This window comes from Hyperolius riggenbachi, chromosome 3 (genome assembly GCF_040937935.1).
Source record: "Hyperolius riggenbachi isolate aHypRig1 chromosome 3, aHypRig1.pri, whole genome shotgun sequence".
In the NCBI taxonomy this organism is placed as follows: domain Eukaryota; kingdom Metazoa; phylum Chordata; class Amphibia; order Anura; family Hyperoliidae; genus Hyperolius; species Hyperolius riggenbachi.
In genome coordinates this window covers 77596590-77609494 of record NC_090648.1, presented here as the reverse complement: position 1 = coordinate 77609494, position 12905 = coordinate 77596590, and the positions used below count along the sequence as shown (strand labels likewise).

The 12905-nt window shown below is 53.6% G+C and overlaps 39 non-coding genes across 39 annotated transcripts; 19 read left to right on the top strand and 20 right to left on the bottom strand.

Annotated features, from left to right (window-relative positions):
• Positions 1-13: 13 nt before the first annotated feature.
• Positions 14-85, bottom strand: TRNAE-UUC (transfer RNA glutamic acid (anticodon UUC)). The gene has a single exon. It is a non-coding gene; the product is annotated as a tRNA-Glu (tRNA).
• Positions 86-219: 134 nt separating this feature from the next.
• Positions 220-292, top strand: TRNAM-CAU (transfer RNA methionine (anticodon CAU)). The gene has a single exon. It is a non-coding gene; the product is annotated as a tRNA-Met (tRNA).
• A 395-nt stretch (positions 293-687) lies between these two features.
• TRNAE-UUC (transfer RNA glutamic acid (anticodon UUC)) lies at positions 688-759 on the bottom strand. Its single transcript has one exon. It is a non-coding gene; the product is annotated as a tRNA-Glu (tRNA).
• A 133-nt stretch (positions 760-892) lies between these two features.
• Positions 893-965, top strand: TRNAM-CAU (transfer RNA methionine (anticodon CAU)). Its single transcript has one exon. It is a non-coding gene; the product is annotated as a tRNA-Met (tRNA).
• A 395-nt stretch (positions 966-1360) lies between these two features.
• Positions 1361-1432, bottom strand: TRNAE-UUC (transfer RNA glutamic acid (anticodon UUC)). The gene has a single exon. It is a non-coding gene; the product is annotated as a tRNA-Glu (tRNA).
• Positions 1433-1565: 133 nt separating this feature from the next.
• TRNAM-CAU (transfer RNA methionine (anticodon CAU)) lies at positions 1566-1638 on the top strand. The gene has a single exon. It is a non-coding gene; the product is annotated as a tRNA-Met (tRNA).
• A 395-nt stretch (positions 1639-2033) lies between these two features.
• Positions 2034-2105, bottom strand: TRNAE-UUC (transfer RNA glutamic acid (anticodon UUC)). Its single transcript has one exon. It is a non-coding gene; the product is annotated as a tRNA-Glu (tRNA).
• A 133-nt stretch (positions 2106-2238) lies between these two features.
• On the top strand, positions 2239-2311 carry TRNAM-CAU (transfer RNA methionine (anticodon CAU)). The gene has a single exon. It is a non-coding gene; the product is annotated as a tRNA-Met (tRNA).
• A 395-nt stretch (positions 2312-2706) lies between these two features.
• TRNAE-UUC (transfer RNA glutamic acid (anticodon UUC)) lies at positions 2707-2778 on the bottom strand. The gene has a single exon. It is a non-coding gene; the product is annotated as a tRNA-Glu (tRNA).
• Positions 2779-2911: 133 nt separating this feature from the next.
• TRNAM-CAU (transfer RNA methionine (anticodon CAU)) lies at positions 2912-2984 on the top strand. Its single transcript has one exon. It is a non-coding gene; the product is annotated as a tRNA-Met (tRNA).
• Positions 2985-3379: 395 nt separating this feature from the next.
• Positions 3380-3451, bottom strand: TRNAE-UUC (transfer RNA glutamic acid (anticodon UUC)). The gene has a single exon. It is a non-coding gene; the product is annotated as a tRNA-Glu (tRNA).
• Positions 3452-3584: 133 nt separating this feature from the next.
• Positions 3585-3657, top strand: TRNAM-CAU (transfer RNA methionine (anticodon CAU)). The gene has a single exon. It is a non-coding gene; the product is annotated as a tRNA-Met (tRNA).
• Positions 3658-4052: 395 nt separating this feature from the next.
• Positions 4053-4124, bottom strand: TRNAE-UUC (transfer RNA glutamic acid (anticodon UUC)). The gene has a single exon. It is a non-coding gene; the product is annotated as a tRNA-Glu (tRNA).
• A 134-nt stretch (positions 4125-4258) lies between these two features.
• Positions 4259-4331, top strand: TRNAM-CAU (transfer RNA methionine (anticodon CAU)). Its single transcript has one exon. It is a non-coding gene; the product is annotated as a tRNA-Met (tRNA).
• A 395-nt stretch (positions 4332-4726) lies between these two features.
• Positions 4727-4798, bottom strand: TRNAE-UUC (transfer RNA glutamic acid (anticodon UUC)). The gene has a single exon. It is a non-coding gene; the product is annotated as a tRNA-Glu (tRNA).
• A 133-nt stretch (positions 4799-4931) lies between these two features.
• On the top strand, positions 4932-5004 carry TRNAM-CAU (transfer RNA methionine (anticodon CAU)). The gene has a single exon. It is a non-coding gene; the product is annotated as a tRNA-Met (tRNA).
• A 395-nt stretch (positions 5005-5399) lies between these two features.
• On the bottom strand, positions 5400-5471 carry TRNAE-UUC (transfer RNA glutamic acid (anticodon UUC)). The gene has a single exon. It is a non-coding gene; the product is annotated as a tRNA-Glu (tRNA).
• A 133-nt stretch (positions 5472-5604) lies between these two features.
• TRNAM-CAU (transfer RNA methionine (anticodon CAU)) lies at positions 5605-5677 on the top strand. The gene has a single exon. It is a non-coding gene; the product is annotated as a tRNA-Met (tRNA).
• Positions 5678-6072: 395 nt separating this feature from the next.
• Positions 6073-6144, bottom strand: TRNAE-UUC (transfer RNA glutamic acid (anticodon UUC)). Its single transcript has one exon. It is a non-coding gene; the product is annotated as a tRNA-Glu (tRNA).
• Positions 6145-6277: 133 nt separating this feature from the next.
• On the top strand, positions 6278-6350 carry TRNAM-CAU (transfer RNA methionine (anticodon CAU)). The gene has a single exon. It is a non-coding gene; the product is annotated as a tRNA-Met (tRNA).
• A 395-nt stretch (positions 6351-6745) lies between these two features.
• TRNAE-UUC (transfer RNA glutamic acid (anticodon UUC)) lies at positions 6746-6817 on the bottom strand. Its single transcript has one exon. It is a non-coding gene; the product is annotated as a tRNA-Glu (tRNA).
• Positions 6818-6950: 133 nt separating this feature from the next.
• TRNAM-CAU (transfer RNA methionine (anticodon CAU)) lies at positions 6951-7023 on the top strand. The gene has a single exon. It is a non-coding gene; the product is annotated as a tRNA-Met (tRNA).
• Positions 7024-7418: 395 nt separating this feature from the next.
• TRNAE-UUC (transfer RNA glutamic acid (anticodon UUC)) lies at positions 7419-7490 on the bottom strand. Its single transcript has one exon. It is a non-coding gene; the product is annotated as a tRNA-Glu (tRNA).
• A 133-nt stretch (positions 7491-7623) lies between these two features.
• TRNAM-CAU (transfer RNA methionine (anticodon CAU)) lies at positions 7624-7696 on the top strand. Its single transcript has one exon. It is a non-coding gene; the product is annotated as a tRNA-Met (tRNA).
• A 395-nt stretch (positions 7697-8091) lies between these two features.
• On the bottom strand, positions 8092-8163 carry TRNAE-UUC (transfer RNA glutamic acid (anticodon UUC)). Its single transcript has one exon. It is a non-coding gene; the product is annotated as a tRNA-Glu (tRNA).
• Positions 8164-8296: 133 nt separating this feature from the next.
• Positions 8297-8369, top strand: TRNAM-CAU (transfer RNA methionine (anticodon CAU)). The gene has a single exon. It is a non-coding gene; the product is annotated as a tRNA-Met (tRNA).
• A 395-nt stretch (positions 8370-8764) lies between these two features.
• On the bottom strand, positions 8765-8836 carry TRNAE-UUC (transfer RNA glutamic acid (anticodon UUC)). The gene has a single exon. It is a non-coding gene; the product is annotated as a tRNA-Glu (tRNA).
• Positions 8837-8969: 133 nt separating this feature from the next.
• On the top strand, positions 8970-9042 carry TRNAM-CAU (transfer RNA methionine (anticodon CAU)). The gene has a single exon. It is a non-coding gene; the product is annotated as a tRNA-Met (tRNA).
• A 395-nt stretch (positions 9043-9437) lies between these two features.
• TRNAE-UUC (transfer RNA glutamic acid (anticodon UUC)) lies at positions 9438-9509 on the bottom strand. Its single transcript has one exon. It is a non-coding gene; the product is annotated as a tRNA-Glu (tRNA).
• A 133-nt stretch (positions 9510-9642) lies between these two features.
• Positions 9643-9715, top strand: TRNAM-CAU (transfer RNA methionine (anticodon CAU)). The gene has a single exon. It is a non-coding gene; the product is annotated as a tRNA-Met (tRNA).
• A 395-nt stretch (positions 9716-10110) lies between these two features.
• On the bottom strand, positions 10111-10182 carry TRNAE-UUC (transfer RNA glutamic acid (anticodon UUC)). The gene has a single exon. It is a non-coding gene; the product is annotated as a tRNA-Glu (tRNA).
• A 133-nt stretch (positions 10183-10315) lies between these two features.
• TRNAM-CAU (transfer RNA methionine (anticodon CAU)) lies at positions 10316-10388 on the top strand. Its single transcript has one exon. It is a non-coding gene; the product is annotated as a tRNA-Met (tRNA).
• Positions 10389-10783: 395 nt separating this feature from the next.
• Positions 10784-10855, bottom strand: TRNAE-UUC (transfer RNA glutamic acid (anticodon UUC)). Its single transcript has one exon. It is a non-coding gene; the product is annotated as a tRNA-Glu (tRNA).
• A 133-nt stretch (positions 10856-10988) lies between these two features.
• Positions 10989-11061, top strand: TRNAM-CAU (transfer RNA methionine (anticodon CAU)). Its single transcript has one exon. It is a non-coding gene; the product is annotated as a tRNA-Met (tRNA).
• A 395-nt stretch (positions 11062-11456) lies between these two features.
• Positions 11457-11528, bottom strand: TRNAE-UUC (transfer RNA glutamic acid (anticodon UUC)). Its single transcript has one exon. It is a non-coding gene; the product is annotated as a tRNA-Glu (tRNA).
• Positions 11529-11661: 133 nt separating this feature from the next.
• Positions 11662-11734, top strand: TRNAM-CAU (transfer RNA methionine (anticodon CAU)). Its single transcript has one exon. It is a non-coding gene; the product is annotated as a tRNA-Met (tRNA).
• Positions 11735-12129: 395 nt separating this feature from the next.
• Positions 12130-12201, bottom strand: TRNAE-UUC (transfer RNA glutamic acid (anticodon UUC)). Its single transcript has one exon. It is a non-coding gene; the product is annotated as a tRNA-Glu (tRNA).
• Positions 12202-12334: 133 nt separating this feature from the next.
• Positions 12335-12407, top strand: TRNAM-CAU (transfer RNA methionine (anticodon CAU)). The gene has a single exon. It is a non-coding gene; the product is annotated as a tRNA-Met (tRNA).
• A 395-nt stretch (positions 12408-12802) lies between these two features.
• Positions 12803-12874, bottom strand: TRNAE-UUC (transfer RNA glutamic acid (anticodon UUC)). The gene has a single exon. It is a non-coding gene; the product is annotated as a tRNA-Glu (tRNA).
• Between the last annotated feature and the right edge of the window lie 31 nt (positions 12875-12905).

The following is a 12905-nucleotide window of genomic DNA, read 5'->3' as shown; positions in this document are numbered from 1 at the left end:
AAAAGGCAGAACGTTCCCATACCGGGAGTCGAACCCGGGCCGCCTGGGTGAAAACCAGGAATCCTGACCGCTAGACCATATGGGAGGCGTTCGGTAAGAGCTGAATGCATCTGGGGGAAAAAGGAGCTCGAGAGCCAGAGGGGGGGCATCAGCTCTGTCTAGACAGCAAACCATGAGCCAACTTACCTGGCACGTGTGCGGCACAGTGGCAAAAGCACTGCCTCGTTAGCGCAGTAGGTAGCGCGTCAGTCTCATAATCTGAAGGTCGTGAGTTCAATCCTCACACGGGGCACTGTCCTCATGCTTGGACAGCCTTTTGGTTAGGGCAAGTCCACCCTATAAGCGTACAAGCCTATCGTGGAGACTTTTGATCACTTTCCCACCCACTGAGATACCACTGAGAGTAGAGTCTGGACATCAGCGCTATCAGCAGCAGAGTTGCAAAAGGGGCTTGGAGCAACTGAAAATCTGACTTTGGACATTGCCTTTCTTGTCACCCGCCGAGAACTTTTGTAGATGGGGCGAAGAGAAAACAGCCAGTATTACAGAGGGAGGACCTTTTTCTGGCCAACAGCCGTTCTTCCCCTGCACTTATAGGCCCCCAAGGAGAAGGCTTTTGTTGGGCTCCGGTACGCTCACCTGGGAAGCTTGATTCTGATGAGCGCACCTTAGCCAAAAGGCAGGACGTTCCCATACCGGGAGTCGAACCCAGGCCGTCTGGGTGAAAACCAGGAATCCTGACCGCTAGACCATATGGGAGGCGTTCAGTAAGAGCTGAATGCATCTGGGGGAAAAAGGAGCTCGAGAGCCAGAGGGGGGCATCAGCTCTGTCTAGACAGCAAACCATGAGCCAACTTACCTGGCGCGTGTGCGGCACAGTGGCAAAAGCACTGCCTCGTTAGCGCAGTAGGTAGCGCGTCAGTCTCATAATCTGAAGGTCGTGAGTTCAATCCTCACACGGGGCACTGTCCTCATGCTTGGACAGCCTTTTGGTTAGGGCAAGTCCACCCTATAAGCGTACAAGCCTATCGCGGAGACTTTTGATCACTTTCCCACCCACTGAGATACCACTGAGAGTAGAGTCTGGACATCAGCGCTATCAGCAGCAGAGTTGCAAAAGGGGCTTGGAGCAACTGAAAATCTGACTTTGGACATTGCCTTTCTTGTCACCCGCCGAGAACTTTTGTAGATGGGGCGAAGAGAAAACAGCCAGTATTACAGAGGGAGGACCTTTTTCTGGCCAACAGCCGTTCTTCCCCTGCACTAATAGGCCCCCAAGGAGAAGGCTTTTGTTGGGCTCCGGTACGCTCACCTGGGAAGCTTGATTCTGATGAGCGCACCTTAGCCAAAAGGCAGGACGTTCCCATACCGGGAGTCGAACCCGGGCCGTCTGGGTGAAAACCAGGAATCCTGACCGCTAGACCATATGAGAGGCGTTTGGTAAGAGCTGAATGCATCTGGGGGAAAAAGGAGCTCGAGAGCCAGAGGGGGGCATCAGCTCTGTCTAGACAGCAAACCATGAGCCAACTTACCTGGCGCGTGTGCGGCACAGTGGCAAAAGCACTGCCTCGTTAGCGCAGTAGGTAGCGCGTCAGTCTCATAATCTGAAGGTCGTGAGTTCAATCCTCACACGGGGCGCTGTCCTCATGCTTGAACAGCCTTTTGGTTAGGGCAAGTCCACCCTATAAGCGTACAAGCCTATCGCGGAGACTTTTGATCACTTTCCCACCCACTGAGATACCACTGAGAGTAGAGTCTGGACATCAGCGCTATCAGCAGCAGAGTTGCAAAAGGGGCTTGGAGCAACTGAAAATCTCACTTTGGACATTGCCTTTCTTGTCACCCGCCGAGAACTTTTGTAGATGGGGCGAAGAGAAAACAGCCAGTATTACAGAGGGAGGACCTTTTTCTGGCCAACAGCCGTTCTTCCCCTGCACTAATAGGCCCCCAAGGAGAAGGCTTTTGTTGGGCTCCGGTACGCTCACCTGGGAAGCTTGATTCTGATGAGCGCACCTTAGCCAAAAGGCAGGACATTCCCATACCGGGAGTCGAACCCGGGCCGCCTGGGTGAAAACCAGGAATCCTGACCGCTAGACCATATGGGAGGCGTTCGGTAAGAGCTGAATGCATCTGGGGGAAAAAGGAGCTCGAGAGCCAGAGGGGGGCATCAGCTCTGTCTAGACAGCAAACCATGAGCCAACTTACCTGGCGCGTGTGCGGCACAGTGGCAAAAGCACTGCCTCGTTAGCGCAGTAGGTAGCGCGTCAGTCTCATAATCTGAAGGTCGTGAGTTCAATCCTCACACGGGGCACTGTCCTCATGCTTGAACAGCCTTTTGGTTAGGGCAAGTCCACCCTATAAGCGTACAAGCCTATCGCGGAGACTTTTGATCACTTTCCCACCCACTGAGATACCACTGAGAGTAGAGTCTGGACATCAGCGCTATCAGCAGCAGAGTTGCAAAAGGGGCTTGGAGCAACTGAAAATCTGACTTTGGACATTGCCTTTCTTGTCACCCGCCGAGAACTTTTGTAGATGGGGCGAAGAGAAAACAGCCAGTATTACAGAGGGAGGACCTTTTTCTGGCCAACAGCCGTTCTTCCCCTGCACTAATAGGCCCCCAAGGAGAAGGCTTTTGTTGGGCTCCGGTACGCTCACCTGGGAAGCTTAATTCTGATGAGCGCACCTTAGCCAGAAGGCAGGACATTCCCATACCGGGAGTCGAACCCGGGCCGCCTGGGTGAAAACCAGGAATCCTGACCGCTAGACCATATGGGAGGCGTTCGGTAAGAGCTGAATGCATCTGGGGGAAAAAGGAGCTCGAGAGCCAGAGGGGGGCATCAGCTCTGTCTAGACAGCAAACCATGAGCCAACTTACCTGGCGCGTGTGCGGCACAGTGGCAAAAGCACTGCCTCGTTAGCGCAGTAGGTAGCGCGTCAGTCTCATAATCTGAAGGTCGTGAGTTCAATCCTCACACGGGGCACTGTCCTCATGCTTGGACAGCCTTTTGGTTTGGGCAAGTCCACCCTATAAGCGTACAAGCCTATCGCGGAGACTTTTGATCACTTTCCCACCCACTGAGATACCACTGAGAGTTGAGTCTGGACATTAGCGCTATCAGCAGCAGAGTTGCAAAAGGGGCTTGGAGCAACTGAAAATCTGACTTTGGACATTGCCTTTCTTGTCACCCGCCGAGAACTTTTGTAGATGGGGCGAAGAGAAAACAGCCAGTATTACAGAGGGAGGACCTTTTTCTGGCCAACAGCCGTTCTTCCCCTGCACTAATAGGCCCCCAAGGAGAAGGCTTTTGTTGGGCTCCGGTACGCTCACCTGGGAAGCTTGATTCTGATGAGCGCACCTTAGCCAAAAGGCAGGACGTTCCCATACCGGGAGTCGAACCCAGGCCGCCTGGGTGAAAACCAGGAATCCTGACCGCTAGACCATATGGGAGGTGTTCGGTAAGAGCTGAATGCATCTGGGGGAAAAAGGAGCTCGAGAGCCAGAGGGGGGCATCAGCTCTGTCTAGACAGAAAACCATGAGCCAACTTACCTGGCGCGTGTGCGGCACAGTGGCAAAAGCACTGCCTCGTTAGCGCAGTAGGTAGCGCGTCAGTCTCATAATCTGAAGGTCGTGAGTTCAAACCTTACACGGGGCACTGTCCTCATGCTTGGACAGCCTTTTGGTTAGGGCAAGTCCACCCTATAAGCGTACAAGCCTATCGCGGAGACTTTTGATCACTTTCCCACCCACTGAGATACCACTGAGAGTAGAGTCTGGACATCAGCGCTATCAGCAGCAGAGTTGCAAAAGGGGCTTGGAGCAACTGAAAATCTGACTTTGGACATTGCCTTTCTTGTCACCCGCCGAGAACTTTTGTAGATGGGGCGAAGAGAAAACAGCCAGTATTACAGAGGGAGGACCTTTTTCTGGCCAACAGCCGTTCTTCCCCTGCACTAATAGGCCCCCAAGGAGAAGGCTTTTGTTGGGCTCCGGTACGCTCACCTGGGAAGCTTGATTCTGATGAGCGCACCTTAGCCAAAAGGCAGAACATACCCATACCGGGAGTCGAACCCGGGCCGCCTGGGTGAAAACCAGGAATCCTGACCGCTAGACCATATGGGAGGCGTTCGGTAAGAGCTGAATGCATCTGGGGGAAAAAGGAGCTCGAGAGCCAGAGGGGGGGCATCAGCTCTGTCTAGACAGCAAACCATGAGCCAACTTACCTGGCGCGTGTGCGGCACAGTGGCAAAAGCACTGCCTCGTTAGCGCAGTAGGTAGCGCGTCAGTCTCATAATCTGAAGGTCGTGAGTTCAATCCTCACACGGTTCACTGTCCTCATGCTTGGACAGCCTTTTGGTTAGGGCAAGTCCACCCTATAAGCGTACAAGCCTATCGTGGAGACTTTTGATCACTTTCCCACCCACTGAGATACCACTGAGAGTAGAGTCTGGACATCAGCGCTATCAGCAGCAGAGTTGCAAAAGGGGCTTGGAGCAACTGAAAATCTGACTTTGGACATTGCCTTTCTTGTCACCCGCCGAGAACTTTTGTAGATGGGGCGAAGAGAAAACAGCCAGTATTACAGAGGGAGGACCTTTTTCTGGCCAACAGCCGTTCTTCCCCTGCACTAATAGGCCCCCAAGGAGAAGGCTTTTGTTGGGCTCCGGTACGCTCACCTGGGAAGCTTGATTCTGATGAGCGCACCTTAGCCAAAAGGCAGGACGTTCCCATACCGGGAGTCGAACCCAGGCCGCCTGGGTGAAAACCAGGAATCCTGACCGCTAGACCATATGAGAGGCGTTCGGTAAAAGCTGAATGCATCTGGGGGAAAAAGGAGCTCGAGAGCCAGAGGGGGGCATCAGCTCTGTCTAGACAGCAAACCATGAGCCAACTTACCTGGCGCGTGTGCGGCACAGTGGCAAAAGCACTGCCTCGTTAGCGCAGTAGGTAGCGCGTCAGTCTCATAATCTGAAGGTCGTGAGTTCAATCCTCACACGGGGCACTGTCCTCATGCTTGAACAGCCTTTTGGTTAGGGCAAGTCCACCCTATAAGCGTACAAGCCTATCGCGGAGACTTGTGATCACTTTCCCACCCACTGAGATACCACTGAGAGTAGAGTCTGGACATCAGCGCTATCAGCAGCAGAGTTGCAAAAGGGGCTTGGAGCAACTGAAAATCTGACTTTGGACATTGCCTTTCTTGTCACCCGCCGAGAACTTTTGTAGATGGGGCGAAGAGAAAACAGACAGTATTACAGAGGGAGGACCTTTTTCTGGCCAACAGCCGTTCTTCCCCTGCACTTATAGGCCCCCAAGGAGAAGGCTTTTGTTGGGCTCCGGTACGCTCACCTGGGAAGCTTGATTCTGATGAGCGCACCTTAGCCAAAAGGCAGGACATTCCCATACCGGGAGTCGAACCCGGGCCGCCTGGGTGAAAACCAGGAATCCTGACCGCTAGACCATATGGGAGGCGTTCGGTAAGAGCTGAATGCATCTGGGGGAAAAAGGAGCTCGAGAGCCAGAGGGGGGCATCAGCTCTGTCTAGACAGCAAACCATGAGCCAACTTACCTGGCGCGTGTGCGGCACAGTGGCAAAAGCACTGCCTCGTTAGCGCAGTAGGTAGCGCGTCAGACTCATAATCTGAAGGTCGTGAGTTCAATCCTCACACGGGGCACTGTCCTCATGCTTGGACAGCCTTTTGGTTAGGGCAAGTCCACCCTATAAGCGTACAAGCCTATCGCGGAGACTTTTGATCACTTTCCCACCCACTGAGATACCACTGAGAGTTGAGTCTGGACATCAGCGCTATCAGCAGCAGAGTTGCAAAAGGGGCTTGGAGCAACTGAAAATCTGACTTTGGACATTGCCTTTCTTGTCACCCGCCGAGAACTTTTGTAGATGGGGCGAAGAGAAAACAGCCAGTATTACAGAGGGAGGACCTTTTTCTGGCCAACAGCCGTTCTTCCCCTGCACTAATAGGCCCCCAAGGAGAAGGCTTTTGTTGGGCTCCGGTACGCTCACCTGGGAAGCTTGATTCTGATGAGCGCACCTTAGCCAAAAGGCAGGACGTTCCCATACCAGGAGTCGAACCCGGGCCGCCTGGGTGAAAACCAGGAATCCTGACCGCTAGACCATATGGGAGGCGTTCAGTAAGAGCTGAATGCATCTGGGGGAAAAAGGAGCTCGAGAGCCAGAGGGGGGCATCAGCTTTGTCTAGACAGCAAACCATGAGCCAACTTACCTGGCGCGTGTGCGGTACAGTTGCAAAAGCACTGCCTCGTTAGCGCAGTAGGTAGCGCGTCAGTCTCATAATCTGAAGGTCGTGAGTTCAATCCTCACACGGGGCACTGTCCTCATGCTTGGACAGCCTTTTGGTTAGGGCAAGTCCACCCTATAAGCGTACAAGCCTATCGCGGAGACTTTTGATCACTTTCCCACCCACTGAGATACCACTGAGAGTAGAGTCTGGACATCAGCGCTATCAGCAGCAGAGTTGCAAAAGGGGCTTGGAGCAACTGAAAATCTGACTTTGGACATTGCCTTTCTTGTCACCCGCCGAGAACTTTTGTAGATGGGGCGAAGAGAAAACAGCCAGTATTACAGAGGGAGGACCTTTTTCTGGCCAACAGCCGTTCTTCCCCTGCACTAATAGGCCCCCAAGGAGAAGGCTTTTGTTGGGCTCCGGTACGCTCACCTGGGAAGCTTGATTCTGATGAGCGCACCTTAGCCAAAAGGCAGGACGTTCCCATACCGGGAGTCGAACCCGGGCCGCCTGGGTGAAAACCAGGAATCCTGACCACTAGACCATATGAGAAGCGTTCGGTAAGAGCTGAATGCATCTGGGGGAAAAAGGAGCTCGAGAGCCAGAGGGGGGCATCAGCTCTGTCTAGACAGCAAACCATGAGCCAACTTACCTGGCGCGTGTGCGGCACAGTGGCAAAAGCACTGCCTCGTTAGCGCAGTAGGTGGCGCGTCAGTCTCATAATCTGAAGGTCGTGAGTTCAATCCTCACACGGGGCACTGTCCTCATGCTTGGACAGCCTTTTGGTTAGGGCAAGTCCACCCTATAAGCGTACAAGCCTATCGCGGAGACTTTTGATCACTTTCCCACCCACTGAGATACCACTGAGAGTAGAGTCTGGACATCAGCGCTATCAGCAGCAGAGTTGCAAAAGGGGCTTGGAGCAACTGAAAATCTGACTTTGGACATTGCCTTTCTTGTCACCCGCCGAGAACTTTTGTAGATGGGGCGAAGAGAAAACAGCCAGTATTACAGAGGGAGGACCTTTTTCTGGCCAACAGCCGTTCTTCCCCTGCACTAATAGGCCCCCAAGGAGAAGGCTTTTGTTGGGCTCCGGTACGCTCACCTGGGAAGCTTGATTCTGATGAGCGCACCTTAGCCAAAAGGCAGGACATTCCCATACCGGGAGTCGAACCCGGGCCGCCTGGGTGAAAACCAGGAATCCTGACCGCTAGACCATATGGGAGGCGTTCGGTAAGAGCTGAATGCATCTGGGGGAAAAAGGAGCTCGAGAGCCAGAGGGGGGCATCAGCTCTGTCTAGACAGCAAACCATGAGCCAACTTACCTGGCGCGTGTGCGGCACAGTGGCAAAAGCACTGCCTCGTTAGCGCAGTAGGTAGCGCGTCAGACTCATAATCTGAAGGTCGTGAGTTCAATCCTCACACGGGGCACTGTCCTCATGCTTGGACAGCCTTTTGGTTAGGGCAAGTCCACCCTATAAGCGTACAAGCCTATCGCGGAGACTTTTGATCACTTTCCCACCCACTGAGATACCACTGAGAGTTGAGTCTGGACATCAGCGCTATCAGCAGCAGAGTTGCAAAAGGGGCTTGGAGCAACTGAAAATCTGACTTTGGACATTGCCTTTCTTGTCACCCGCCGAGAACTTTTGTAGATGGGGCGAAGAGAAAACAGCCAGTATTACAGAGGGAGGACCTTTTTCTGGCCAACAGCCGTTCTTCCCCTGCACTAATAGGCCCCCAAGGAGAAGGCTTTTGTTGGGCTCCGGTACGCTCACCTGGGAAGCTTGATTCTGATGAGCGCACCTTAGCCAAAAGGCAGGACGTTCCCATACCAGGAGTCGAACCCGGGCCGCCTGGGTGAAAACCAGGAATCCTGACCGCTAGACCATATGGGAGGCGTTCGGTAAGAGCTGAATGCATCTGGGGGAAAAAGGAGCTCGAGAGCCAGAGGGGGGCATCAGCTCTGTCTAGACAGCAAACCATGAGCCAACTTACCTGGCGCGTGTGCGGCACAGTGGCAAAAGCACTGCCTCGTTAGCGCAGTAGGTAGCGCGTCAGACTCATAATCTGAAGGTCGTGAGTTCAATCCTCACACGGGGCACTGTCCTCATGCTTGGACAGCCTTTTGGTTAGGGCAAGTCCACCCTATAAGCGTACAAGCCTATCGCGGAGACTTTTGATCACTTTCCCACCCACTGAGATACCACTGAGAGTAGAGTCTGGACATCAGCGCTATCAGCAGCAGAGTTGCAAAAGGGGCTTGGAGCAACTGAAAATCTGACTTTGGACATTGCCTTTCTTGTCACCCGCCGAGAACTTTTGTAGATGGGGCGAAGAGAAAACAGCCAGTATTACAGAGGGAGGACCTTTTTCTGGCCAACAGCCGTTCTTCCCCTGCACTAATAGGCCCCCAAGGAGAAGGCTTTTGTTGGGCTCCGGTACGCTCACCTGGGAAGCTTGATTCTGATGAGCGCACCTTAGCCAAAAGGCAGGACGTTCCTATACCGGGAGTCGAACCCAGGCCGCCTGGGTGAAAACCAGGAATCCTGACCGCTAGACCATATGGGAGGCGTTCGGTAAGAGTTGAATGCATCTGGGGGAAAAAGGAGCTCGAGAGCCAGAGGGGGGCATCAGCTCTGTCTAGACAGCAAACCATGAGCCAACTTACCTGGCGCGTGTGCGGCACAGTGGCAAAAGCACTGCCTTGTTAGCGCAGTAGGTAGTGCGTCAGTCTCATAATCTGAAGGTCGTGAGTTCAATCCTCACACGGGGCACTGTCCTCATGCTTGGACAGCCTTTTGGTTAGGGCAAGTCCACCCTATAAGCGTACAAGCCTATCGCGGAGACTTTTGATCACTTTCCCACCCACTGAGATACCACTGAGAGTAGAGTCTGGACATCAGCGCTATCAGCAGCAGAGTTGCAAAAGGGGCTTGGAGCAACTGAAAATCTGACTTTGGACATTGCCTTTCTTGTCACCCGCCGAGAACTTTTGTAGATGGGGCGAAGAGAAAACAGCCAGTATTACAGAGGGAGGACCTTTTTCTGGCCAACAGCCGTTCTTCCCCTGCACTAATAGGCCCCCAAGGAGAAGGCTTTTGTTGGGCTCCGGTACGCCCCCCTGGGAAGCTTGATTCTGATGAGCGCACCTTAGCCAAAAGGCAGGACGTTCCCATACCGGGAGTCGAACCCGGGCCGCCTGGGTGAAAACCAGGAATCCTGACCGCTAGACCATATGGGAGGCGTTCGGTAAGAGCTGAATGCATCTGGGGGAAAAAGGAGCTCGAGAGCCAGAGGGGGGCATCAGCTCTGTCTAGACAGCAAACCATGAGCCAACTTCCCTGGCGCGTGTGCGGCACAGTGGCAAAAGCACTGCCTCGTTAGCGCAGTAGGTAGCGCGTCAGTCTCATAATCTGAAGGTCGTGAGTTCAATCCTCACACGGGGCACTGTCCTCATGCTTGCACAGCCTTTTGGTTAGGGCAAGTCCACCCTATAAGCGTACAAGCCTATCGCGGAGACTTTTGATCACTTTCCCACCCACTGAGATACCACTGAGAGTAGAGTCTGGACATCAGCGCTATCAGCAGCAGAGTTGCAAAAGGGGCTTGGAGAAACTGAAAATCTGACTTTGGACATTGCCTTTCTTGTCACCCGCCGAGAACTTTTGTAGATGGGGCGAAGAGAAAACAGACAGTATTACAGAGGGAGGACCTTTTTCTGGCCAACAGCCGTTCTTCCCCTGCACTTATAGGCCCCCAAGGAGAAGGCTTTTGTTGGGCTCCGGTACGCTCACCTGGGAAGCTTGATTCTGATGAGCGCACCTTAGCCAAAAGGCAGGACATTCCCATACCGGGAGTCGAACCCGGGCCGCCTGGGTGAAAACCAGGAATCCTGACCGCTAGACCATATGGGAGGCGTTCGGTAAGAGCTGAATGCATCTGGGGGAAAAAGGAGCTCGAGAGCCAGAGGGGGGCATCAGCTCTGTCTAGACAGCAAACCATGAGCCAACTTACCTGGCGCGTGTGCGGCACAGTGGCAAAAGCACTGCCTCGTTAGCGCAGTAGGTAGCGCGTCAGACTCATAATCTGAAGGTCGTGAGTTCAATCCTCACACGGGGCACTGTCCTCATGCTTGGACAGCCTTTTGGTTAGGGCAAGTCCACCCTATAAGCGTACAAGCCTATCGCGGAGACTTTTGATCACTTTCCCACCCACTGAGATACCACTGAGAGTTGAGTCTGGACATCAGCGCTATCAGCAGCAGAGTTGCAAAAGGGGCTTGGAGCAACTGAAAATCTGACTTTGGACATTGCCTTTCTTGTCACCCGCCGAGAACTTTTGTAGATGGGGCGAAGAGAAAACAGCCAGTATTACAGAGGGAGGACCTTTTTCTGGCCAACAGCCGTTCTTCCCCTGCACTAATAGGCCCCCAAGGAGAAGGCTTTTGTTGGGCTCCGGTACGCTCACCTGGGAAGCTTGATTCTGATGAGCGCACCTTAGCCAAAAGGCAGGACGTTCCCATACCAGGAGTCGAACCCGGGCCGCCTGGGTGAAAACCAGGAATCCTGACCGCTAGACCATATGGGAGGCGTTCAGTAAGAGCTGAATGCATCTGGGGGAAAAAGGAGCTCGAGAGCCAGAGGGGGGCATCAGCTTTGTCTAGACAGCAAACCATGAGCCAACTTACCTGGCGCGTGTGCGGTACAGTTGCAAAAGCACTGCCTCGTTAGCGCAGTAGGTAGCGCGTCAGTCTCATAATCTGAAGGTCGTGAGTTCAATCCTCACACGGGGCACTGTCCTCATGCTTGGACAGCCTTTTGGTTAGGGCAAGTCCACCCTATAAGCGTACAAGCCTATCGCGGAGACTTTTGATCACTTTCCCACCCACTGAGATACCACTGAGAGTAGAGTCTGGACATCAGCGCTATCAGCAGCAGAGTTGCAAAAGGGGCTTGGAGCAACTGAAAATCTGACTTTGGACATTGCCTTTCTTGTCACCCGCCGAGAACTTTTGTAGATGGGGCGAAGAGAAAACAGCCAGTATTACAGAGGGAGGACCTTTTTCTGGCCAACAGCCGTTCTTCCCCTGCACTAATAGGCCCCCAAGGAGAAGGCTTTTGTTGGGCTCCGGTACGCTCACCTGGGAAGCTTGATTCTGATGAGCGCACCTTAGCCAAAAGGCAGGACGTTCCCATACCGGGAGTCGAACCCGGGCCGCCTGGGTGAAAACCAGGAATCCTGACCGCTAGACCATATGGGAGGCGTGCGGTAAGAGTTGAATGCATCTGGGGGAAAAAGGAGCTCGAGAGCCAGAGGGGGGCATCAGCTCTGTCTAGACAGCAAACCATGAGCCAACTTACCTGGCGCGTGTGCGGCACAGTGGCAAAAGCACTGCCTCGTTAGCGCAGTAGGTAGCGCGTCAGTCTCATAATCTGAAGGTCGTGAGTTCAATCCTCACACGGGGCACTGTCCTCATGCTTGGACAGCGTTTTGGTTAGGGCAAGTCCACCCTATAAGCGTACAAGCCTATCGCGGAGACTTTTGATCACTTTCCCACCCACTGAGATACCACTGAGAGTAGAGTCTGGACATCAGCGCTATCAGCAGCAGAGTTGCAAAAGGGGCTTGGAGCAACTGAAAATCTGACTTTGGACATTGCCTTTCTTGTCACCCGCCGAGAACTTTTGTAGATGGGGCGAAGAGAAAACAGCCAGTATTACAGAGGGAGGACCTTTTTCTGGCCAACAGCCGTTCTTCCCCTGCACTAATAGGCCCCCAAGGAGAAGGCTTTTGTTGGGCTCCGGTACGCTCACCTGGGAAGCTTGATTCTGATGAGCGCACCTTAGCCAAAAGGCAGGACGTTCCTATACCGGGAGTCGAACCCAGGCCGCCTGGGTGAAAACCAGGAATCCTGACCGCTAGACCATATGGGAGGCGTTCGGTAAGAGTTGAATGCATCTGGGGGAAAAAGGAGCTCGAGAGCCAGAGGGGGGCATCAGCTCTGTCTAGACAGCAAACCATGAGCCAACTTACCTGGCGCGTGTGCGGCACAGTGGCAAAAGCACTGCCTTGTTAGCGCAGTAGGTAGTGCGTCAGTCTCATAATCTGAAGGTCGTGAGTTCAATCCTCACACGGGGCACTGTCCTCATGCTTGGACAGCCTTTTGGTTAGGGCAAGTCCACCCTATAAGCGTACAAGCCTATCGCGGAGACTTTTGATCACTTTCCCACCCACTGAGATACCACTGAGAGTAGAGTCTGGACATCAGCGCTATCAGCAGCAGAGTTGCAAAAGGGGCTTGGAGCAACTGAAAATCTGACTTTGGACATTGCCTTTCTTGTCACCCGCCGAGAACTTTTGTAGATGGGGCGAAGAGAAAACAGCCAGTATTACAGAGGGAGGACCTTTTTCTGGCCAACAGCCGTTCTTCCCCTGCACTAATAGGCCCCCAAGGAGAAGGCTTTTGTTGGGCTCCGGTACGCCCCCCTGGGAAGCTTGATTCTGATGAGCGCACCTTAGCCAAAAGGCTGGACGTTCCCATACCGGGAGTCGAACCCGGGCCGCCTGGGTGAAAACCAGGAATCCTGACCGCTAGACCATATGGGAGGCGTTCGGTAAGAGCTGAATGCATCTGGGG